Source organism: Rhinolophus sinicus, linkage group LG17 (assembly GCF_036562045.2).
Source record: "Rhinolophus sinicus isolate RSC01 linkage group LG17, ASM3656204v1, whole genome shotgun sequence".
Taxonomy (NCBI): domain Eukaryota; kingdom Metazoa; phylum Chordata; class Mammalia; order Chiroptera; family Rhinolophidae; genus Rhinolophus; species Rhinolophus sinicus.
In genome coordinates this window covers 1967363-1991803 of record NC_133766.1, presented here as the reverse complement: position 1 = coordinate 1991803, position 24441 = coordinate 1967363, and the positions used below count along the sequence as shown (strand labels likewise).

Below are 24441 nucleotides of genomic sequence, written 5' to 3'. Positions count from 1 at the left end.
AGGCCTCTACCCCGACTGGGCCATTCCAAAAGGACGCTCCTCTGTGGGCCCCATCAAGCTTGTCCCATTCCCCCTCCTCTGGGGGTGCCCTGCGGGCTGCCTGTGGCCCGTCTCTTCGCTGGTTCCCACTCGCCTACCCACCTGTCTGTGCCCCCCACGCGCTGTTGCCCAGCGGTGAGGCCATGTCGATCCCTGTGCTTTGGTCCCTGTGCGCCCGTTTCCGCCGCTTGCCTTTGTCCCCTGGGGTCCCGGCAGATCAGGCTCAGAAATGGCGCTGCTGCCCCTCTGAGCTCCGGGCGGACACCCCCGTTTGCCTTTTCTCTCGCCGTGTTCTCCGTTCTTCCCTCCCTTCCCCGTTTCTCCAAACCCTCGGGCGCAGGGCTGTTATGCCAGCGGCTGGGGCCTGCCCCGCAGCCGGCGGCCGCATCTTGGGCCTCCTCCCTGCTTCCTCCTCCCTGTGCTTTTCTGCCGCGTCGCAGGGGCAGTTTCCCCATCCACATGTGGACGTGGGTGTGTTTCGAGGAGAATTAGGCGGCAGGTATTCCAGAAAGTGGATGACTCCGAGTCTAGATTTCTCTAATGCCTAAAGCCTGGGTGAGGCCGGGGAGTGGGTTAGAAGGGTTTCCTGGTTCTTGCCAGGCAGGCCCGGAGTTGCTTGGAGGAGCTCAGGGGAGAACCGCTCTCCTTGTCCAAACGGCTAATTAACGGGACACTGACTTCGCAGAGACGTGGAGGGTATTGAAGGAAAGAAAAGCGGCGGAGACCCAGGCCCCTGCTTTTGTACATCGGGACCGGGTCCGTGTGCCTGAGTGGGCGCCGGAGCGCAGGAGACTCCCGCATTTGTCACTGGTGGATGAAAGGGACAGCAGTCTGTGAGGATAATCAGGGGCGCGGTGGTTACTGTGCGCGAAAAGCCGTTTTCATCGTGTTATTAAAAACACACAATGAAAGGGGGTGTGCAGAAGTCTCCATGTAACAACAAGCACGGAGGAAGAACAGAAAAATCTTCTTTTCCGCCCCGCCTGGGCTGTCAGGTTTACTAAAAACTGACAAAGCTTTTAGTTCTAGTGACCACACACAAAATCTTCTGTCTGCTACTCAGTGCTGTTTTAGGATCATATACTTGAATTTACCCCCATGTGGAGAGAGCACTGGGCATTTTCTATTTGCTTTGAAAAGATAACTTTACATTTTCCAGCATAAAATGAAAATACATGTTTGATTTTAGATGAGTTGGACAATACAGGAAAAGTATAAAGAAGTGAAAATGCACGATCGTTTCCCAAAGGGGTAATTATGGCTAACATTTTTTTTTTAAAGAGGCCTGTATCTGTTCTTGATTGTCTGTTTATTGCTATAGTATCTGGATGAAAGTTGCAATTTTTAGCTCATTCAGTAGATTTTTGCCCATACAATTTCAAGTCTCACCTCTGGATAAAGTTTCTGGTTGATTACTTGCTTTTTCCCCCCCTCCTGCTTTTCCACTGAAGGTTTTGGGATTGTGTAGACCCAATCTTTACCTTTCTGCTTATAGAAAACTGAAATGTCCACATCCTCCTGGCTTGACACTAGCAAACGCAAAAGTAGTGGAGCTTAGGAAAGGATTTGGGTTCTGAATTTCTATTCTGTTTGTTAAAAAAAAAAAAAATCACGAATCAAAGAAGGCTTAAGGGTCAACACAGCTGTCTGGCCGGTCAAGTCTTCTTTAAGGAAGTCAGGCTGTGTCAAGAGGAGAAGAAACAGTTGTCCTAAGGTCCTTCACACAACGTCCCTTCCATGTCAGCCCCTCCAGCTTTGGCGGTTTGGGCGGCTTAGTCACTTCTCCTCTCTTTCTGCAAAGCTCTTTCTGCAGAGGGAAAATTGCAGGGATCAATTTGCCAGCTGTTGGCCAGAACCAGGACGATTTTACAGAGGAGTGTAAGCAGCATTTCTCAGAGAGGTGGGGATGGGACAGTGAGGGTTTTTCATTTTAATTTCAACATATATTTTGGAAACACATGTCCACCAGGAGTTGCTTGGACGCTTAGCTCCTCATGGCACACTGTCATCTCTCGTCTGTGCCCAGCCTGTCAGTTGTTGTTTTGTTCAGATTAATTTTATTCCTTTCTTCCCCTCTCCTCTATTCCCCATCCCAATCTCATTCTTTTTACAATAAAATGGGGTTTTAATTTATTCGATCATAATGGTATTAGTTGGCATGGTATTGCTGTAGGAAAAAAGGAGAGGTTTGTTTGTTTCTTTGTGTTAAAATTACGCTCAAGACAAACTCCCTTATCAGCAAGCTCAAGCTTCTAAGTGCAGGTCACTGGCTGGGTGACCAGAGGCTAGTGAGGAAAAGTCTCCGCCTGCCTTCAGGGGACGTACAATCCAGACTTTTTGCATCAACATTCTCCTGACTTTCAAGTATTTCTTGAAAGCCTCTTCTACTGAGAGTCTAGGACGAGGTCCTAGATAAAAGCTATCCAGAAAGACCAGGTTTTCTCCTCTAGAGGGACCAGTCCAGTTCTAGACAATAGTCGTGAAACAGTCACGCAGAGCTCTTGTACTCTTTAACAAGCACATTTGTAAAAATTATTTGGCTTTTTTTTTTTTTTTTTTTTTTTTTGCGTTGGATTGTTTCTTTTTTGTGTGTGTGTGTGTTGTTGTTGTTTGTTTTTTAATTCGAGGCCCTGCCAAGGCAAATGGAGGGGAAAATGCCAGGGAAGTTCAAGAGGTAGGACGATGGCGATGGTGGATTGTGGAACACTTAATCAAAAAAATGAACATTCAGGAAGTGCCCTTGTGTCCCCAAATGCATGCAATTCAAATGCTCTTTCTGCACATGAAAATGAAAAAACCACATCGCTTATGGGCAGTCTTCGGTGAAGGTCATAAACGTCATATCAACAAGGAGAGTTTATCATATTCATTTTAGTCATTTGTGCGTGTGTTGCTGGTTTGGGGGTAGGTTTGCACTTGAATTATTAGCTGCCTATTCATGGCGTCAGGCAGCCAGTTAAAAAGTGAAAATTCCACTCTATCAACTGGGTGTTACACCTTCTCTATGTCAAGCACCAAATTTGTCTAATTAAAAAAAATGGAATTGACAGTGGCATCTTAGGCCCACGGCCATTCATTTGAAGCCCTCAGGATGTTTTGTTAAATATTTGCCTCATACACTATGACACCCTTAGGAAAAATTTATCTTCTGATCATCCAAAACAAATAAGCGTTTAAGGCTGGAGTGGAGAAAACTGATTTGTGAATGTCCAGACGTTAAGAACTGGAGGCGACCTTTATTGTTCGTGACACGTCATCCAAGAAATATGACTAGTGAGGTGGGATGACACATTCAGAGAACCGATGGGGGCACACACCAGGGTGCTGGGGGCGGGGGTGTGCGTGTTTCAAAACTGGACACAGCTGTCCAGCACGTTCCCGAAAGTTAGCAGACACCCCAAATGCTTTCCAGCCTCGGGGATTTCGGGCTATATAGCTGTTGTTCCTCATTAAGTTCTCTGTGATCTGGTTAGTTTGGCGTTTTCCCTAAATTTGCTCCAAACAAGTGTCGGAATTGGACTTGAGTTCGAGACAGAAGAGGCTGCTGAGTAAGAGGAATGTGGTTATACAATAGATAATTAAGTCTTCTGGAACAGATCCCACCGTTAACTCGAGTTGATATTGTGTCTTTCATGTGCCTGGAGGCTCAGTGCATCAGGCAGGGCCCTCTCCCCTCACACGCGAGGTTTCTCATTACCGCTGAGATTGCTCCGGACATCCTAGGAGCGGTGTGGGGTGGCGGTCCTGTCATCAGGGCTGTTCTCGCAACATCATAACTCCCCACATATCAGCAAATCGCAGGCCTTGGGAAAGCTCTCCTCTCCTCCGAGGGCCTGTCCATGTCTCCTCTCTCTTTCGGAGCAGACTGATTCTGTGAAGAGAAGGACGGAAGGGGGCCAAAGGGTATATCTCTCTCGGCGCTTTCTCCATCGTGTCTTTTTCTGGATCTGCTCATTGGCAGCCCCTGGGAGAGCATGGCGGAGGTAATGAGTCTATTAGGGCCGTAATGAACCAAGTTTGCATTTTATCAAGGTAGGTTGGGTGTGTGGGCGTCGGGAGGGGAGTTAGTTTGGTTTTATGATTGTGACATGACTTGGAGATCAAAATTGGGCACGCGGTTCCTCATAAAAGGAGCCCACGGATGAAATTACAGAGGTAATTGTTCCATTTTTGCTCCACTTTATCTTTTGTTGGCCCCGCTCCTGGCATAATAAAATTTAAGGAATATAAAAATCAGACTCAGCTAGATAATCAGTTGATGTCTGTGTTAAATTGCAGGGGGGCTTCACTTGGAACACCCGCCGTCCACGGGCTGTGGTGTGTCTGTGCAGCCCGACTTATCTCTTTTTTTTATTTAGAAGGTGATTGGAAACAGTCCTTGCTCAGAGGTGTTTCCTTTTATATGTATATATTGGTCCCTGGGTAGAACTTTCTTGGCGTCTCAGACTTAAAATTCTGAAATAAAATCAGATACTTAGCAGGAGTAGATATAAACAGTGTGCTGGGACTTAGGGATGGACGTTGCTTTTCAGAGTAGGCCCGTGGGAGTCTTGATTCTCCCATAAATGGTGCACACTAAGAAAAGTTATTTATCCAGTTTGATTTTACATATTGTAGAGTTTTGGGGCTTTTGTCATCCACCTGGCCAGTGGGCTGCTTCTGCTCTTCAGATTTCAGTGATAGATTATTGTTCTTTTTGACTTCAGCTTTCTTATTTATGACTTTTGTATGAACCAAAACACTGTTGATTGATTTTAGAGGGGTCTCTTCATTGTTGCATCTTAATTCGGGGACATTTTTGGAGGTCATGAACAGGTACCGTATCTCTAATGAGAACAATTCCATTTATTATATTATCGGCTACTTATTTTTCACGGTCAAAGAAATTTTGGGGGTGTTTAGGAGTGAGAAAGTGGGCAAGGATTTAGCATTTAGAGCTTCTTAGAGTCCACGCATACACAAAATGTCATTGTTGAGTTCTATCAAATGAGCTGTGGGGAGACAGTGCAACATACCCCCCAAGACTCAGAAACAAATTCTGCCTTAACTATGAGAACTTAACTCTATTTTAACGCTTTTCAATTTTTTTTTTTTTTTACATCTTTCCAACATGGATTTTTAAATGCCTTTTACAGTGTCAGAGGGGAGCTCTTAGTGAAGCCACTTGCAGGGTGAGTGAAGGAGGGCTGGGGGTGGTGTGGGAGTGTCTCTCCCACCTTCTGAGCAGAAGAGAAGGTCCTATGTGGGAGGGCCCGGCCAGTTTCCAGGGTGCCCGTCTTTCCCCAGGAATACGCTGTCTGTGTTTTTTTCCCCTGAAAGGCTCTTAGCGACACGTGGAACGGTGTTGCCCGCAGCCTTTCAGATTTGGTTTTGTGGATATTGGTAATTTTAGGAGTAAAGTGTGGAAAAAGTTCTGGAGAAAATATCATCAGAGGATGGAGAAAAGAGGCCCTTTGGTCCTTTGCTCCTCTTCTTGGGGACCATGGAGAAACTGGCTGGGCACCTCGTAGGATTTACGTGTTCTCCGTCTTCTCTTTGACCGGCACGATGTGGGACATGTCAGTCAATGTTTCACAAGTAGAATTAGTTACGTTGTCATTGACCAGTATGGGCTGCAGCGTTGTGTCTCGTTGTCACGTATGAAAGGAAATCTCGCCAACCGTCTTGCTGAAACGAAGCGAACACCTTCCAAATGTCAAATTGTCATTTTAGTAAAGCACAATCACCTGCCTCTATATTTTTAACCAAGATGAAATTAATAAAATCGCCGTGGCCCTGCGTGGCATTAATTAGCAGGAGGATTAGAGCTGTATTGGCTGAAAAGGAGGTGGCAGCATTGTAATCTTGCTACATGTTTGTTTTCATGCTCCTGGAAATAAATAAAATACGACTTAGGGTAGGGATTAAGTTTTTTTTGGCGTGAGACCGCAGCCGCAATCGGAAGGTGGCAGAAACTGACGTGTTGTTGTGGAGACATTATGGAGGGGATGAAACTGTGGCCCTCCTCGGTCACCCACCTTGGGGGTGTACCTGTCCCATCACAAGTAGCCCCGTCTGGGTAGTTCAAAAAGGGCTTTTAAAACCTGCCTCTGTGCTGTGCTTTCAGTGGTGAACCAAGGCGAGACGTCATCTGCAGGGCTTGTCACCTGGCTGCCATGCCCGGCTGATCTAGAATTTAATGAAACCGCTGCCAGATTCCCCATGATGGCACCATAATGTCATAATAGCTAAAAATACAAAATGGACTGAGCTTTTCCAAGTCTGTGGACTGAAGTCACGTGAGAGGGTTTGGTCTCTTCCAGCCTTTCAAGATTCCAGTTCGGGGTCCTATGTTTGGGTGACAGTGACCATGACGCCCTTTTCTGTCTCTCCAGGTCTCCTTGTCTCGCACCCTATTAATTGTTTTACCCTCGTTGCCCATATAAGAGACAAGCCCTGATACATCTGGCCACTGTGGTTGGATGACCTGGTCTGACAGGCCCAGTTAAACTCTGTTCATGTAAAAATATATCCTCAGCCCCAGTGTTGCTGGGAACAGACCACGTGCTACATCTAGACATCTCAGCGGGCCCCATCCCATCCTGGCCCCCCCAACCCCAGTCCCCTGTGTCCTGGGGAATTCTATTAACTTGGCTCTTGCGAGTGTCAGATATTACTCACACACCATCTCATCAGCTGCCTCACTTTCTCCCAGCCATCCTTAGGGGCCGTCAGTCCTCTTTTGACTTTCTCACTTGGAGGAAATGAGTGGATCTTTCAGATGCACTGTTCCCTTCGTTCCTGGAGCAGGGCTTCCTCAGCTCACGAGCTGAGGAGGGTGCTACTCTCAGGTTGGCACGACCCCTGGCCATGACTCTTGGGTGCCCACGAGGGGCCTCTGCACAGCTTCCTGAGTACGCTGGGCTCCTCAGCGGATCCTGGCTCATGTGCTGCACTGCAGGTGGGTGACTTGGGGTGGGTCCGAGAAGTGCCTGGGTCTGTGGCTGTCACCAGCAGGAGTCATTTGGTGAGAAGTCTGGCTAGCTTTCTTATAGGGAAGACACATCCCCCATTCTCAACTTTCTGCTGCTTCTCTGAACGCTGCTCTTCTCTCGCCCTTTATCTCGGGAGCCCCAGGTTGGGCTGCTGCCAGGAGCAGGGAGGGGTCGCTGGAGCGGACCCTCTGCTCGTTCCACCCCCCTTCAGTGACACCACAGCCATTCCTGGAGTCACAGTTTTCTTGCATCCTCCCTATCAAGCCTCAGGGGTCTTTAAAAGGATTTTTCAAAACAAAATGAAACAAAACTGCCCCCCCCCCAACTCCAGATTAGCCTCTTAAGCTCATTAAAGTTCCTTTAAACACCAAAATGTTGGGCTCCTGGGGACTCGCCCCCAAACCATATTTTCATTGTTCGCATTGTTGTCATTCACTGCGCAGCAGATTAAGGCCAGCTCCCTCTGGGTCTAGAAACATCCCGTCTCTCTCCATAGGAGGGTCTGAATATGTCTTTGTTTGAAGACCTGACAGCCTGGACCTGAGTGGGGGCTGATGCCAGCATGGCCTGGGGCCCCCAGCTCCAGGGTGAGAAGAGGTGGATGTCTTTGGGGACACATTGGGGCCCAGAAAAGGGAAGGGACAGTTGAGTGGGGGAGGTGTAGCTTGTAAAGTTTTCCGTCCCTGGGGAGAACCAGGGATGGCAAGGGCTCTGCCCTTGCCCTGGAGAGGCAGGTGGCTTTGGGGACCCTTTCATCTGGGACCCAGCAGAAAGACGGGAACCCAGTTTTTGTTCATCATCCAGGCTTTGCTGGCCCGGCACAGTCCAGAGGTGGGTTTTACGGCCACACCTGCCCTTTGCCTGCTGCTCTCCCCTGTATTTCAGCCTCCTTTCCAAGGAGCCTTCTTCATACCTCCCATCCCCTCTGTCATTTCAGTCTTCCCACCTTAAAGCTGGCTCTTGGGGAAAGCTTTCTGGTTCTGACAGTGGAATAAATCCTTTTTAACCTAACCATGGAGTTTCCTCCCGTGCTGCTGGCTCCCCTCACCCCTTCCCTCCTGCCCCCCTTACACTGTGACAGGGTTTCCCTGTCCACACAGTGACAACCGCCGTCTTCCCAGAGACACGGCACAGCACATCAGAGACGAAAACCACTTGGCAATGCCACCAGGGGGACTTTGGGACCCCAAAGGGAAGAAGCTTCCAGAGGACCCCACCCGCATGTCTCTGGCTGGCGTGTCACGTGGTCCTGCTCCTGGGGTTCTGTGCCCCTGGATTCCTGGACTCAAACACAGCACTGACTTTCCAACCCCATTTTTAGGATCTCAGCCTCACCTTCCTGCTTATCTCATGCGCTAAACCCATCTCATGGCCTTTTGAATATCAAATTGCCCGGTGTGTAGGCTAGAGCCCACTCTCAGCTAGCTGCCATGTTGGAGAGGATATTACGAAATAACTCAGGTTGGGATGTACTTAATAATGTGGCTTTCTTCCAAAGATATTTTTTTAACGGGAAGGGTGTTCAGTCGAAGGAATGACTATCTCACAGTAGAATTTTAGCCCTAGAATGGACCAGTAAAGAAGACAATTTGGGGCAGAATGCCGATATCACTTTGGAGGGAGCCTCCCTGTTTATCTGCAGGCGAGGCTGGCCACGATTCCCCTTTTCTTCTGGGTTTTATTTCCTTTGTGCTCTGTTACTGGTTGGGCTCTCCCATTTCAAACGTCTGTGTCCGTAGATGGAAGGGGTTAGACAGGTGGCTGGAAATGGCCTGGGTACTGCACACTCTCTCCTCTATTGCTGGAAAAATAATTTGAAACACATGGCCTATGGTCAAGAGATGTCCCCACCACAATTTCCTCATCTATACAAAGAAATGGAATCAAAACAATCTCAGAGGGTTAGTGTGAGAATTACATAAGATAATAAACACGAAAAGCCCTTTGGTCAAGTATGGAGAACTATACAGACTTGGGTGTTGTTATTGCTGCTGTTTAAAATCTGAGTAAAAGAATGCACATTCTCAGGAGCCGTGTGCAATAACTCAACACAGTGCAATGGCTGAGAACGCGCACTCTGGAGCCACAGCGTCTGGGATCAAATCCTTGCTCAGCGGCTTCCCAGCTGTGTTATCTTGGGCAACGGTCTTCCTTTGTGCCATTTCCTCTCTCCAAAATGGGGATGATGATAGTACCAACCTCACAGGGGCACTTTCAGAGAACATTCTAAAGCATATAGAACAAAGCTTGTCCATAGAGAATGCCATAAAAGGCTGTGTTGAGAAAAATGTATCTATTTCAAATGTCAAAGAGCCTTTACATGTATCATCTCTACTGGAACTCATGACTGCATATTTAAAAAATTACATAAGGAGAGACTCCCCACCCCCTGCATTTTGTAGTTGAGGAAACTGAGGCTCAGAGAGGTTCAGGTCTTACCCAGGTCCTGCTGTTGGCGAAGGGAGAAGCTGGATGCTGTCGCCAGCCGCTGACGCCTGGTCCAATGGCCTTTCCACTAAATCACACCATCTGCTGCTTGAGTTCTGCTGTTCACACCCCAGTGAGGTCACAGTTCTCAGTTTGTCCTGTTGAACCAGCTCTTGGAAAACAAGTCCCCACCTGCTAGATACTTGAGCCTCCAGGCAGCTTTCAGTGGTCAGCTGTTTATGGAGCCTGTGGTTTTAAAGGAAGTGTTTTGGATTTGGTGGCCGCCTGTGTGTTTCTGCGTGTGAACGCTGCTGGGGCACACTCATCGCTCCGCTCCCGTTTGTCCTGCCCCGTCCTTTCCTGTCCATCTCAGCTGCACCATTGTCCCGGTGGCATAGCTGTCCTTCCCCAGCAGAAGGAGGACCAAAAGGCAGACAAACGTCCATTTTCCTCCTTTCTGGTTCCCAGAGTTTGCTGTTGGCGACTTTGGTTCTGGGAGCCTGTCTGCACATTTGGCGGCAGGACTGTTAAATGTCAGATTTGGAGCCTTCCAGACACAACTTCCACTGGGACCAGCCTGCAGCTGTCCATCCATTCCATGGATAACCCCTCTCCAGGTTTTCTCCTGAACTGGGTTGCATTTTCCAACAGGCCCAGCCCCAGCTAGAAAAGGGCCACTGTGGCCAGGATGCTGACGCTCTTGTGTTGATGACTCGGACTGGCTGGATCAGAAAAGGGATAATGCAGTCTTGGTTTTTAAGGAAATTAGGTATTCTTAGGTACTTCTCTCGCCAGTGCTGACACTTGGTTCTCTTAAAACTTGGTTCCAGTCAATTTCAGAGGGATGAGATGTACATGTGGGTTTAATCCCTGTAAACTGGTGTTTAATGAAACCAGAGATTTCAAGCAATACACGAGCAACTGGAATGCGCTTTCCCTAGCTCTGTGTGGATTTCTCAAATTTAGAATGAAATGGAGTCTTTTTTTTTAAAAAAGGTGTACAAAGCAATGTAATAGACATTTGACCCCTCACGAAGTGACAACTCCCCTCCCCCAATCTATTGCCCCTCTGACATCGTATGTGTCTATTACAATTCCACTGACTCTATTCCCTACGCTGGACTCCATATCCCGTGACTATATGTATATATTAAATTATAGTTGACATTCAGTATTGTTCAGCTTCAGCTTCAGGTGTACCCTGCAGTGGTCAGGCATCTACACCGTCCATGAATGAAGTGGTCTCCCTCATAGGACATGTGCCCATCTGACACCCTTCAAAATCTTTACAACATTAAATGGAATCTTATAAACAGTTGGTTCATTAAATCACTCATTCACTCATGTAACCATTATACAGACTTATTAAGTTCCTATGTGTGCCAAGCGTGTAAAACTGAATAAAACACAGCACTGATGTGTTCACGATCTAGCAGAGACTGCTTAGAGGCATAAATTAAACAGATGCTCAACAGAAGAGTAAAATTATTTCAAGAGAGGCGTGGCCAGTGGAACAGAGAGCCCCCATCCAAATCCCTGGGTTCTGTATTAGGTACACATGATATGGGGATAATAACACTGTCAGGATGGGCAGCAGAAGACAAACATGCCCCTTACCATGCTCCTCCCCCTCCCCCCCAATATGGGCAAGGGTTCAAATCCCAGCTCTGTTACTTGGCCAGTCAACCTCTGAAGAATCCATTTTCTTAATTCTAAAAGGCAGAAATGATCTCTTTACATATGTTATTGGGATTAAAGATTATGTGTGTTTATACAGCATCTAGTAAAGTTCCTCAATAGTCGGCACCTAATTATACTAATAATTGGCTCACTAATGTTTAGTGATGCCAGCCAATTGTAGATTATGCCCATATGGGCCATTTTATTCTCATTCCAGTGGTTTGTTTCTTTCATTACTTTTAAACCTCAGCATTAGTTTTCTAAGAATTCTCAATGGATGTACCTACTAGTTGGAAAGGATGTAAACGCAGACAGATTGCCTCGTAAAGTAAAAACGCACACGCGATTCAAGAAAGGAAAATCGAGAGCAAGAAGTCCTTGCTCTGAGGACGGGAGCTTTAAAACACAGGTAAAATCTCGTCAACATTGTTGTTTTATGTGAACTGACAGAGAAACTTAAGCGGCAGGCACCGGTACTGTTTGCTACATTAACCCTAAACTGAAAAATAATTAGCAAATTTGTGAAGTCGGCTGATGTTTGCCCTTCTTTGCCAACAGTTATGATCATGTGTTGGCAGCTGAAGGCTGCACTGAGTTTTCCTGACTCGATTACAGCCATCAGGATGAAATAATGCATTTGACTGTCACAGACGTGTCAGCCTCCCAGGTCTCTTATATTTGACGGAGGCTCTCAGAGGTACGCAAGACAGGAAGGTATGGATCATCTTTCATAAACAAAGCCACTGAATGGACCCTAATTTATCAGTTTGCTAGGAGTAATTTAGTGAGTGGGCATATACTCCAGCGTTCAAATGTATCTGTGACACGAATTTATTCACACATTGTGGGAGTATTTCAGCTTTGCTGAGAGAGCTCAGAGTCATGGAATTTGTGTTTTCTGTTTAAAATCACGTACAGTTTCTCTTGGCCCTTCTAAGTTTTACTGTAAGCTACAGTGTAACATTACTGGCCATGGACATTGACAGTCTCAAAGAGAGAAGAGCCCGAGAGCCTGGGAACACAAGACACTATAGCAAGTACTCATCCCACAGTCTCATTCCAGATGAGGAAACTGAGGCCCACAGCAGCCAACTGACGGTCCCCATGTCACGTGGTTTCTAAGTGGTATGGATGGGAGTGAGACTCAGGCTTTCTAATGGCAAGTCCAGTATCCTTTGCACTGTGTCACAGCTTCCTTGTCTGTAGGGCAAAGCCCCGGAAAGGCTGTCTCTCTAGTGACCAGGCTGTGTGCAAAGGTCATGCCAATCTCTTCCAGGAAAATTTGAATTCAAGCAGTTCTTGGACAGCTCTGGTCTCCAAGAATAAGTGAAGTGATTTCCTGCACACAGTTACACGACCACTCCATCTGCTTACCTGACAGAAGGAACTCTGATTGAGAAACAAAATCAACAGCGACGGAGGTGTTAACTGGTAAAGTGTTCCTTCTGCCATGTCCTCTGGGTTTGGGCACACAGAAGTCTGACCATTAATTGCCATAACTGTATCCTGAGCATAAACAATATTGGTATGTTTTATATGTATATAGACTAGTGCATATATGCACATACATGCATATGAGTACATGTGGAATTACTGGATTTTCGAGATGGAAGGTACTTCAAAGGTCATGGATAGTGTCATCGTTAAAAACAGGACACAGATGGCCTGACTCTACCCTTCATTTTTAAAGCACATCTCCTGTAGACAGCATATAGATGAGTCTTGCTTTTTAAAAATCCATTCTGACAACCTCTTTCTTTTAATTGAAGTCTTTGGTCCATTAACATTTAATGTAATTATTGATGTAGTTGGATTTCAGTCTGCTATTTTAATATTTTTATTGTTTTTGCTTTCTATTAATGCACTCTGTTTTATGTTGTCCATTTTTCCTTTCATGCCTTCTTTTGGTTAATAGAATGATTTTGCTTTTAGAATTTCATTTTAATATACTTACTGGCTTTTAACTATACCTCTTTAGATTATTAATTTTTTAGTGGTTGCTCCTGGGATTACAACATGCATACTTAACTGTTCACAGTGTACTTAGAGAGTTAATATTGTACCACTGCATATAACACGTAAGAATCTTGAAACATATGCTCTCTCCCTCTGTTTTGTTTGTTTTTGTTTTTGGTAGTTGTCAGTCTTTTTTTTTTTTTTTTTCCTTTCTCTTCTTCAGATTGGACAATTTCTATTGATCTATATTTAATTTCATCAACACTTTCTTTGTCATCTCCAATCTGCTGTTAAACCATCCCAGTGAATATTTTATTTCAGATATTGTACATTTTAGTGCTACAGCTGCTTTGCCCAGTACAGTAGCCAATAGTGATGTGGGGTTATTTACGTCTAAATTAATTAAAATTGAATACAATTAGAAATTCAGTTCTTCAGTTGCACTGACCACACTGTAAGTAGCCAATGGCCACGTGTGGCTAGTGGCAATGTATTGGAGAGCAAAGATTGAAAACATTTCCATCATTGTGGAAAGTCATATCAGACAGTGCTATCACAGACTTTCCACTGGGTTCTTTTTTATAGTTTAAATTTCTCTGATGCTACTTACCATCTTTTCGTTCTTTTTGAGCATATTTTTCTTTACATCCTTGAGCATAGTTATAATAGATGCTTTAAAATCTTGGTCAACTCATTCCAACTCTGGGTCATTTGAGGGGTGGTCTCTATTGATTCTCTTTTCTCTTGAGTCTGGGTCATGTATCTTGGGTGTGATACATTGGGGAGAACCTGAATTCTTATGTTTTGTCAAAGAGTATTTGTATTTTATTTTAAGAAATTTCCAGTGGGCAAGTTAACTTGGCTGAACTCAAACTGCACCTCTGTCTTCCCTGTGGGGGGCGACAGCTAGAGTGTCAGTTCCATTCCTTGATCCTTACTTAATTGGGCTCCTGGAGTCTACCCAGCATGTACGTGGTTCAGGGGCCAGCTAGAGTTTTGGGCAGAGCTGATGTATAGATTTGGGCTCCTCCTTTCTGCGTCTTTCCAGGTTTCTGCTGTTATTTTTAGCTGCTGTGGTTGCCTTAAATTCTGTCCTCTTGTCCTTCCAGCCAGTAAGACTGGTTTTTTTCCATCCGAGTTTCCTAGTTACTCTGTGTGACTAAAAGGTATAAAAACAGGAAAATGGCTCACTTCTAGTCCCCGTTTTGCTATACTGTTTCCCCTTCAAAGTCTGCCTGCTTTTGGTCATTGCCTGGTGTCTTCACAGAGTTGTTTCAGCTAGAGTTTCTAGTTATCTGTGGAAGGGTTGCTCTGACAGGAGCGACTCAGCCATTGCCGGAAGAGGTAGCTCGTTTCAGATCTTGACTCAGCCACTTACTGCCAACCTTGTTCTTGTCTCCATGCCTCAGTTTCCTCATCTGTCCAATGGGAAGAATCCTACCTGCCTTCCACACTTGCTGTGAGGGTGAATTCAGTGCAGTGAGTGCACTTAGAGTTATTTCTGGCATGGAGTTATCGCTCCATGTCAGCTGTTATTATAATACTACTGTTGTGAGTTCAATCTTCTCATTTTGTGTATGTGAAAGTCCCACAGCTGATCAGTAGCAGAGCCAGCTGGGCGGAACATACAACACACACACACACACACACACACACACACACACACACACACACACTATGTCCATCTTAGAGACAGCCATGGCCTGTCAATAACATTTTGATTATTCAATGTGTCTCTTTATAAATTATTATATGTTCCCATGGGACTTGATTTTTTGAGAGGTGGCTGAGAGGGCATCTGACAGATCCTGCTCGGTCAGACTCCACCACGTTTATGTTTCCTCTGTTTGTTACCCTCAATTCACCTGCATCGCTGTCGGGCGTTTGGGGCAGTTACTTTGATGCGTGAGCCCTCGCTGCCTCCCCTACGTGGCTCTTTTCCCCGCTAGTGGGCTGTTCACTTTTACTCCCTTGATTCTGTGTGGGCATCAGCCTTCCGGGTCCAGGGCAGGCTCGTTGCCCACATGGGCTTCTGGTTGCTGACATGTTGCTTAGACAGCCAGCCAGGAGTTCCAGCCAGATGTTCCTCTGCACATCTGCCTGGCGGGGAGACCCTGCAGTGCTCAGGTCAGTACCCTCCGTCCCTCCCTGTGGCGCCAGGTGGGCTCTGATGCACCGTGGGACCGTCATGAGCATAGTTTTGTATTTTGAGATTTCTGCCCCACAAGCACACATTGCTTCTTCGCTCTTGCATTGTAAGCTGAGATTGTCTTCAGAAGCCTCGTTCTTTCCATGTGGGTCTGAGCTAAGGTAGGACTCCCAAGAGAGGGAGGGGATGGGGCATGTGTTTCCCTTTGTTATTCAGCAGGAAACCTAGAACTCCTCAGGAAATTAGGGTCTGCCTTACTTGTCTCTGGGAGAGTGACTGAACCGGATTGAGGTGAATCTCGCTGTAGGTCCACTTCCTGAGGCTCTTCCACAGAGTTGTGCCCCTGCAGGATGCCAGCCAGTGTGGGCACAGGTGCACAAGCCCTAAGGTAGCCCCACCGAGTGACTCACCTGTTTCAGTCTTGGCTGGGTTCATGGCCAGGGGCTGGGGCAGATGTGCAGGCTGGGTGGGAGCATGGCAGAGGTACAATGGGGGGCTGTCTTCCAGTCCCGTGGGCTTGTATTGAGCTGACTTGTGCCCACGTGCTAACAGTCCACCCTTGGAGGTTGCACGGCGGGTGGGCTGCCTCCGTGCCCGGGGACAGGACAAGAAACAGACACATCCCTGTGCCCTGCTTCCATCCCATGCTGACAGGGTGTTGCTGGAGCTGGGACTGACATCTAGAAGAGGGAGTCCTCTGTCCCCAGCGTTAATCATAGTAGGACATACTTGGCCCAGTGGGCTACTGACCAGCATACACAGCTTTCAGTGTAAAATCGTGAGAACGAGCTAAATAAGGGCACAGCTTGGTGTTCTGGTTAATGAGTTTTCTTTCTCCCAGTTTGTGCCTTATGCTCCCCTCCTTTTCTCTCCTTCCACGCCCTCCTCCCCCCCTTGACGCTGGAGCCAGAATGAATGAAACCACGCCGTTTCCAGGCGTCCACATTAGATGGAAGTATTTTTCCATTAACGTTCCTTGTTGGACTCTCTAAGCAGAGGTGGTGGCTGCGGCAGCTTTGGCCTCTCCCCACCTTTGAGAATTCCCCAGGAAAGGCCTCTTAGTGAGAAGGATTTACGACTGAGACAATGCCGCTCTCACAGCTTTTAATTACACTTGACTCCTTCCAAAGCGTCCTGCTGGCAGGAGCTACCTCCTTGAAAAGGGACTGGATTTGGGTTGCAAGCAATGTGGGAGGTGCTGGGGCTGGCCGGGTGGGTGGTGTGCGCAGACCCGCGTGGCTGGGAGACAGCCTGGAGAGGCGTCAATGGGAGGGCACTCCTAAGTGTGGAGTGTTCAGAGCTCGGGAGGCTGGCTGCCCTGTGTCTGGGGTCTGTCGGGGTGGGTGCTGGGACGGGCTGTGGGGTGGTGCTCAGCTCCAGGACTCGCACAGCCCACCTTGCGTCCGGGTTGTCCTGCACACCCAGAGGTCAGCGTGCGCTTTCAGCAGCTCTCCCTGAAGTCAGGCTTGACTCTCCTGAAGTCAGGATGACCTGGGGCTCTTTCTGGGTGTCCCGTTTGCTGCAGCAGTCCCTTGGGGCATGGCCTGGGCCTGTGGATGGTTCTGGATGATGTATGTGAAAGGTAGAGTGGGCCATGGTCTGTGTTGCGTGGAATCTCTTCTCTCCTTGGGGGTGCTTCCTCTTTCTCCTGTTGGTCCCTCTGTGGTCTTTTCCCATAGTCCTCTCCTTATTTCTCTTTTGCCCACCTTTTCCAACCAAGGAGGCATCCTGGCCCCTAATTTCAGCTGGCATATCCAGAGATTCCAAGCCCACCAAGCCCACCTCTGTTCTTTTCTCGAGACCGCGTTTGCAGCTGCCTGGCAAGGAGATGTGAAGGGCGTCGCTGGCAGATTGGGTTTGCAGGGTTTCTCCAGCTCAGCACTGTTGGCGTTTGGGCCGGGTAGGTCTTTGTGGCGCTGCTCTGCCCACTGTAGGATGGTTTGCAGCTCCCCTGACCTCTCCCCACTGGATGGACACTCAGTTGTGACAATCAAGAATACCTCTCACATTGCCATATCCCCCCAGGGGACAAAATCTCCCCCAGTCACGAGTATCTCGTGATACTGGTGACTGGTGTGGGAGCCCCGTGTGCCTGAGGAAGTCTGGGGCAAAGAGAGGACTTAGAATGTGCAGAGCTGATAGCCAGGGAGTTGGCAGGACGCAGTGCAGACAGCCTGGGAAGAGCATCATGCAATGGCTTGCAGAAAGCAGTGTGGACGTCAAAGGGCCAGGTGTCCAGTAAACGTCCCGTCTTAACGAGCTGGCCACTCACTTGACTCAGTTGGGCCTCCTCTTCCTCGTCCCTGAAAGAGAAGTTGGCCTAGATGACTTGCCAGGCTCTGCTGTCCTGCGATGCCCTCTCCACTCGCTGCAGACCACTGACCAGTTCTACAGGCTGCTGTCTTCATGGGCGGAGCTGTTCCTTCAAAGGGAAAGCAGGTAAAGGAGCCTGGAAAGCAGTTGTGGGCCCTATTGCCCTGACTTGCCGGTCTTCCCAGCTGGCACCGAGAGAACCACGCATTGCTTAGAGGCTGCAGAGAAATATGGAGCCCCGAAGCCGTCATATGGAAATCAGACTCACTGACAGCTCAGGCATGTCCAAAACCCAGTACCTTCCCGCCCCTCTCATCTGCCTGTGTCCCCTCCTCCCACCCTCCGGCTTCTTTAATCAGCATTTCCATCCAGCCTCTTCTAGCTTACTGGAAAGATCTGGGAGGCGGTGATGGATTTGACTGAAGAGTGTGTAATATAAAAGGGCAGAGCTGAGCCTGAAGGGACCGGGGGCTGCACGAGCTCCAATATTGCTTCCTCCACCAGGGCAGTGCTGGGAGCCCTTCTGGGATTACTGACAATATTGCTGCACCGTGGGGAGGGGTGGGGGAGGGAAGGGGAGGGGCGGCAGCAGACGAGGGGCGAGGGGCTATCTTAGGAAAGCTGCGGTGGGGCCAGCGCAACAACAACAACAGTGGCAATATTTTAATAATAGTAAAAAGAGTCATCACAGTGTTTTCCAGGTTTATTAACTTGGGGAAGTCGGATTTATTAACTCTCCCGGCTTATTAACTTGGAGAAGTCTTTGCTCATTGCCCTGCTTGCCGGAGGCTTGCTGGTGCACTTGACTTCATCAGTCTCAGGCTCTTCCATAGAAAGGGGGGGGGAGGCCACGGGAGAGAGGGGAGGGGGAGCAGTGATATTTGAAGTAATTAGAGAGACTTTATTGAAATCCAACGCACAGGCAAGAAATGGTAATTAACTGAGAGAGGAGGATGCATAGTTCTCGCCCATTCGAGGGCCGTGGGGCTGTCACAGATAACACTCACCTTGGGGCCGCTGGGTGGCATGTGAACGGCAGTGCTGGAAAACACACACATATATGTTTTAAAATAGAGAGCTAAGCTGAACAGCGCAGGAAGGAAGCATACCTCTTCTCCTCTAGTTACCATTGTTACGAAAGACAGAAAAGGAAACAATGAAATAAAATAAAATAAGCCAGAATCCTTTCATTGGAAATTCCAGTTCTGTCCACGAAGTCAGTTGTGAATACAGATGGTGCAAGGCTGTCTGAGTGAAGCAAGAAGCTGACTGCTGGTCTGGGGCGGTCAGGCGAGGGGCGGGTTCTGGGGGCAGAGTCAGTGTTCTGAGAGGACGTCGCGGCCCTGGGATTGGGACCACTGTGGTAGGGTGAGTTTCCTTGGGTTCCCTTGGGGCTGTGCAGTCTCCTTGGGGTGTTTTCGCGATGACAGCATGGTGGCCACCTGGGGCTGAGGAGTGGGACAGCTCAGTGGAAAGGCAGAGACCGGAGACGGTCAGCTCGACGTAAGGAGGATTTTCTGATGCTGCTTTTGAACTTAGAATGAGTCCTTTATTTGCTGGGGGCATCGAAGGCACTCACAAATCCTTACATTACACATTTATTTACTATCTACTATGCTTCAGTACAAAGAAGAAAGCTGGTTTAACAGCTGACTTGGAGATCAAAAGAGCATTGGATCTGGGGGCAGAAAACCCAGGTGTAAGAAAGACACTTTCGAACCTCCCTTTCCTGATGTGTAAAATTGTGTCTCTGACAGGGTTGTCATAAGGATTGTAGGAGATGATGAAATCTGAGTGATGCTTTGTAGCCGGTAAAGCGCTGTGCACCTGCCTGTGAGGCTCCAGACGATCGTCATCGTCGTTAATATTTATTGTTGTTTTATGAATATGACGGTCCCCCACTTCCCTCGGTTGCGAATACCCTTTGGCTCCTAGCATCTCTGGTGTGTCCACCTCCCTTCCTCCCAGAGCAGGGCATAGGCACTGCTCTGTCCCGTGGATGGCTCGTGCCTGACACGTTCAATCTTCCCATGTGCAGCTTCTTTTGTCAGCACTCTGAGACTCGTGGCCACACTGAGCTGTGGACACGCAAAGGTCCCCTCCGATCTGGGAGGTACAGCACTCGGGTGCTGAATTAGGATGTGATTCTGTGTGAACTGAAAAAGCAGAAAAGACCAGGTGGAAAGCACTGGAGGAGGCTTTTCAAAGTCCAGGTATTAAGGAGACATGGTGGGTTGTTTTATTATTATTGTTGATGTAAACGTCACATGCCATGATATTTACCATTTTAACCAAGTGTATAATTCGGTGGCTTTCAGTCCATTCATAGTGGTCCATCACCACCATCTAATTTCAGGACATTTCCATCATCCCTGAAGGGAACCCTGTACCAAATAGGCAGACATTCCTTTCTCTCCCCTCCCAGGCCTTGGAAAACACTGCTTTCTGTTTCTGTGGATTTGCCTATTCTGGGTATTTCGTGTAAATGGGCTCATACAGTATGTGGTCTTTTAGGTCTGGTTTCTTTCACTTAGCCTAAAGTTTTCAAGGTCCATCCGTGCTGTGGTACGTGTCAGTACTTCATTTATTTCTGTGGATGAATAATATTCCATTGCATGGATGTACCACATTCTCTTTAGCATTCACCAGTGGACAGACATGTGGGCTGTTTCTGTCTTTTGGCTGTTACGGATAATGCTGCTATGAATATTGAGGTATGTGTTTTCTTTGAACATGTGTTTTCAGTTCTCTTGGGTGTATTCTAGGAATGGAATTGCCAGGTCACATGGTAATTTTGTATTTAACTTTGAGGAATTGTCAAGCTATTTTCCACAGCAGTGATACAATTTTTTATTCCCACCGGCAGTGTATGTGGGTTCCAGTTTCTCTCCATCCTCACCAGCACTTGTTTGGTGTTTTCCATTTTCTTTTGATGATAGCCATCCTAGTGGATGTGAAGTGGTATCTCATTGTGGTTTTGTTTGGTATTTTCCTGATGATTAATTATGGTGAGACTCTTTTCATGTGCTTATTGACCATTTGTATGTCTTGTTTGGAGAACTGTCTATTCAAGTCGTTCGACCATTTTTTCATTGTGTGGTCTTTTTGTTGTTTTGTCCTTTTGGGGTTGAATTGTAAGAGCCTTTATATATCCTGGATAGTAGACGCTTATCAGTTATATGATTTACAAATATTTTCTCCCAATTCTGTGGGTTGTTTTTCCATTTTCTTCATTATGTCTTTTGATGCACAAAAGTTTTTAATTTTGCTGAAGTCCAATTATCAATGTTTTGTGTGTGTTAACTTTAAAACAGGGGGATCGATGTAGTTGAGCATTACGATGTCGTAATGGTCAGAGACACAGAATTATGAAGTAATTAAATGCTCATTGGGGAACATTTAGAAGGTTTTTAAAATGTGCAAAGGCAATGAAAATCATGCATGATTCCACTACTCACAGATTACTCCTCATATTTTGGTGTCTTTCTCTCTAGTTTCCCCCCCTTTATTCCTGTGTGTTTTTGTGCGTTTGCCTGTGCAGCTGTCTTTTGTCTGTTTATTGGTACTGTATGTTTATTCTTATAACTACATACATTTGACACTAAGTTGTGAACATTTTCCCATATTACTCTCCGTAAGTATGGCTTTATGGTTGTGAAACTGAATTATAGCATAATTTGTTTCACCATTTATATTATTATAGTTAACACTTAGGTGACCCTCCTCATAATACATATTTTAATATTTCCTTAGATCACTGAAGGGAGGATTGTAGCATGAAACATGGTAACATGTTTTAAGGTTTCTGACCTTCCTTCCTTCCTCTGCTTTCTTCTCTCCTCCCTTCCCTCCCTCTCTCTCTTCCTCCCTCGAGTCTTTCCTTCCTTCCTTCTAATGGCCTCAAAAGGGGCCTGGGCAGGTCCCGATATCAGTGAACATCAGGTTGGAAACAGCGTTAAGCTGGGGTAGGACCTGGGCATTGGTTGGTGAGGGTCAAGTACATAAAAAGGGGGCCGTGACTTTGACTGCCTTCTCCACGTGACTCAAGGTGTGAGCACACGTTTCGCTGCCGTTGCTTTCTTCTGTCTCCTCGTCACGGTTTACCTGCCCTTGAACAGGGGCTAGTTTGGGAGAATATAGCCAGGAAGGCCACTTTTCTCCCTCCCACGGCCAGGTCGGTGTGTTTCTCTTCCCCTGCCTGTCCTTTTCCTCTCAACCATGGCCTGTGTTTAAGTGACAGCTGTGTATTGTAGGTTTTTCGCTGAAATGTCTCTTGGATGTGCTCTATTTTTTCTGTTCCAGAGAAACAGCTACTAAACTACTGACCTTACTGGTTGCCTCTCGCTGGTCTCTCGAGTTCTTCCTGAACTCGCCCAGTTCTGACTTGTTGCCGTAGTAAAACAGATCTGGTCCCCTCACACTCTCCTGTTTGAAATACCTGCCCTGCTTCTCCACTGCTTTCAGATGGGGTCTGTTGCTCATGGGTGGATATAACACGTTTCTGTAGACACTTTAGGGGAAGATGCTATACTATATTGTTTCAATGTCAGCAGGTCATGGATATTAAGTTGCCCTATTGATTTAATGCATCCTGTTCAAGGAGAAACAATACACAAAAAGGCAGGCTTTTTGAGGTTGTTTTTGAAACAAATATCTTTTTCTAAGGTACGTTCCAGAGAGGTTTTCCCAGCTCGTCCTCTCATTAGCAGTGTGCAAAGGTGTCAGGCTGTTTTCAGCTTTCCCTCATTGTCCATTTCAAATAATAGATTTTCTATTTTAGAGTAGCTTTAGGTTCACAGCAAAGTTGAGAGGAAGGTGCAGAGACTTCCCATATACCTCCGCCCCCACCCGTGCCCAGCCTCACCCACGTCCAACATCCCCAGAGACAGTACATTTGTTGCCACTGATGAATCTACATTGATACGTCATGGACCCAGAGTCCACAGTTCACGAGGGTCACTCTTGAGGTTGCTCCTTCTGTGGGTTTGGACAGATGTATAATGACATGTATTATATAGAGTATTTTCACTGCTTGGAAACCTCTGTACTCTGTCTATTCATCCCTCCTCCCAGTGACCCCTGGCAACCACTGATCTTTTTACTGTCTCCATAGTTTCACCTTTCCCAGAATGTTATATTATTGGAGTCACACTTTTCAGAGTGGCTTCTTTCTCTTAGTAATATGCATTTCCGTTTCCTCCATGTCTTTTCATGGCTCGGTAGCTCATTTCTTTTTAGCACTGAGTAACATTCCATCGTCTGGATGGACCACTGTTTGCTTATCCATCACCTGCTGAAGGACATCTCGGTTGCTTCCAAGTTTTGGCAGTTACAAATAAACCTGCTGTAAACAGGTGTGGACATACGTTTTCATCTCCTTTGTGTGATACCAAGGAGCATGATTGCTGGATCAGATAGTAAGAGTATGTTTAGTTTTGTAAGAAACAGCCAAACTGTCTTCTAAGTGGCTGTACCATTTGCAGCCCCGCCAGCAATGACTGAGAGTTCCTGTGGCTCCATGTCCTCGCCAGCATTTGGTGCTGTCAGTGTTTGGACTTTGGCCACTCATCGACCATTTTTGATTTACAAATATTTGCTGTTTGATAGTGTTCAATTTCATTTTAGATTATGGATGAATGTGAATAATTTTTCAAATGTTTAATGGCCATATGTACTCTCCTCCTTTTATTTTTCTATGTTTTATTACGCACCCTTTCTTCTCTTTCATGTGTCTGTATGAATTAACCCTTTAACATTTACTGGACATGTTTTTCCCAGCTTGTCATTTGCTTTATAATCTTTTTTATCATGTACATCCATTTTATTTTATGATGCTACATTCTTTTTCTTTTGTGATTTCTTCTGTGGCATCAATGCCAGTGAGTCAGTAAACAAACATTCACAGAAGCCCTTTTCTGGGCCAGGAAGTACACTGAGCACTGGAGAAGTGAGTGCAAAGCAGACGTTGTCCCTGCCTTCATGGAGGTTGGAAGTCACACTGGGATTACCTATACTTTACTCTTGCTTTTAAGGTTCCATGTTTCACTTAACTCTTCCATCCATCTAGAATCATGTCGAGTGAGGAAATAACCTCATTTTTCTCCATTATCCAATTTTTCTGACTTCTTTGTGGAACAGCTTCTCTCTTCTCCATTTGTTTATAATGCTTTTGTTATCATATGCTGAACTCTCCTACATGAGGCAGTTTTTCAGGGTGACATTGGTGTCTTGACTTGTCTATGAATTCTAGTTCGGCCAGTCCCACACGGTTTTAACTTTTGTAGCTTTATAATATATATTTTAATATCTCAGTGGAGCAAGGCTCCCTTTGTCACCAGAGGTGTTTTAATAGACTTTTTTTGTTCCCCTCAATTCATTCTTCATGCTGTAATTTTTATTCCTTTTGTCAAGAAAAACCTTCATTTAGGATTTTGACTTGGATTGTTTTAAACTTTGGGAAAGGATTGCCTTGGTAAGCCAATCTTCTCCTTAAGGAATCGGACGTCTCTCCATTTATTGAAATCTTTTATATTGGGTGAAGTTGCATTTTCAATTAGAACGGTCCCACATATTACTTTTAAGGGTCATTCCTAGATAGTGTATGTTTTCTTGCTGCTGTGAATAAAATCCCCCTTTCTGTGATAAATTTTGTTTGTTACTAACATCATAGAAAAACTATTAATTTTTACATATGGTCTTATGTCTCTATATTTTACTGAACCTATCAATTTTTAAGAGTATTTTGTTCCTCTCTTGTTTTTTCTTGATTTTCAAATGATGACCATTGTATCTCATTCTTTCTGTGGTTTTATGTCTATGTATCTATGGTTTTTTTTTTTTTTTTTTTAAGACAGAACTTCTTTAGTATTTAAATTGTGGAAGTAACAGGGAACGTTCTTATCT

The 24441-nt window shown here is 46.3% G+C and overlaps 1 protein-coding gene across 2 annotated transcripts in view; it reads left to right on the top strand.

Annotated features, from left to right (window-relative positions):
* The window catches only part of LMX1A (LIM homeobox transcription factor 1 alpha), a 120059-nt gene that overhangs the window by 3535 nt on the left and 92083 nt on the right, over window positions 1–24441 (top strand). The gene's annotated exons all lie outside the window — the stretch shown is intronic.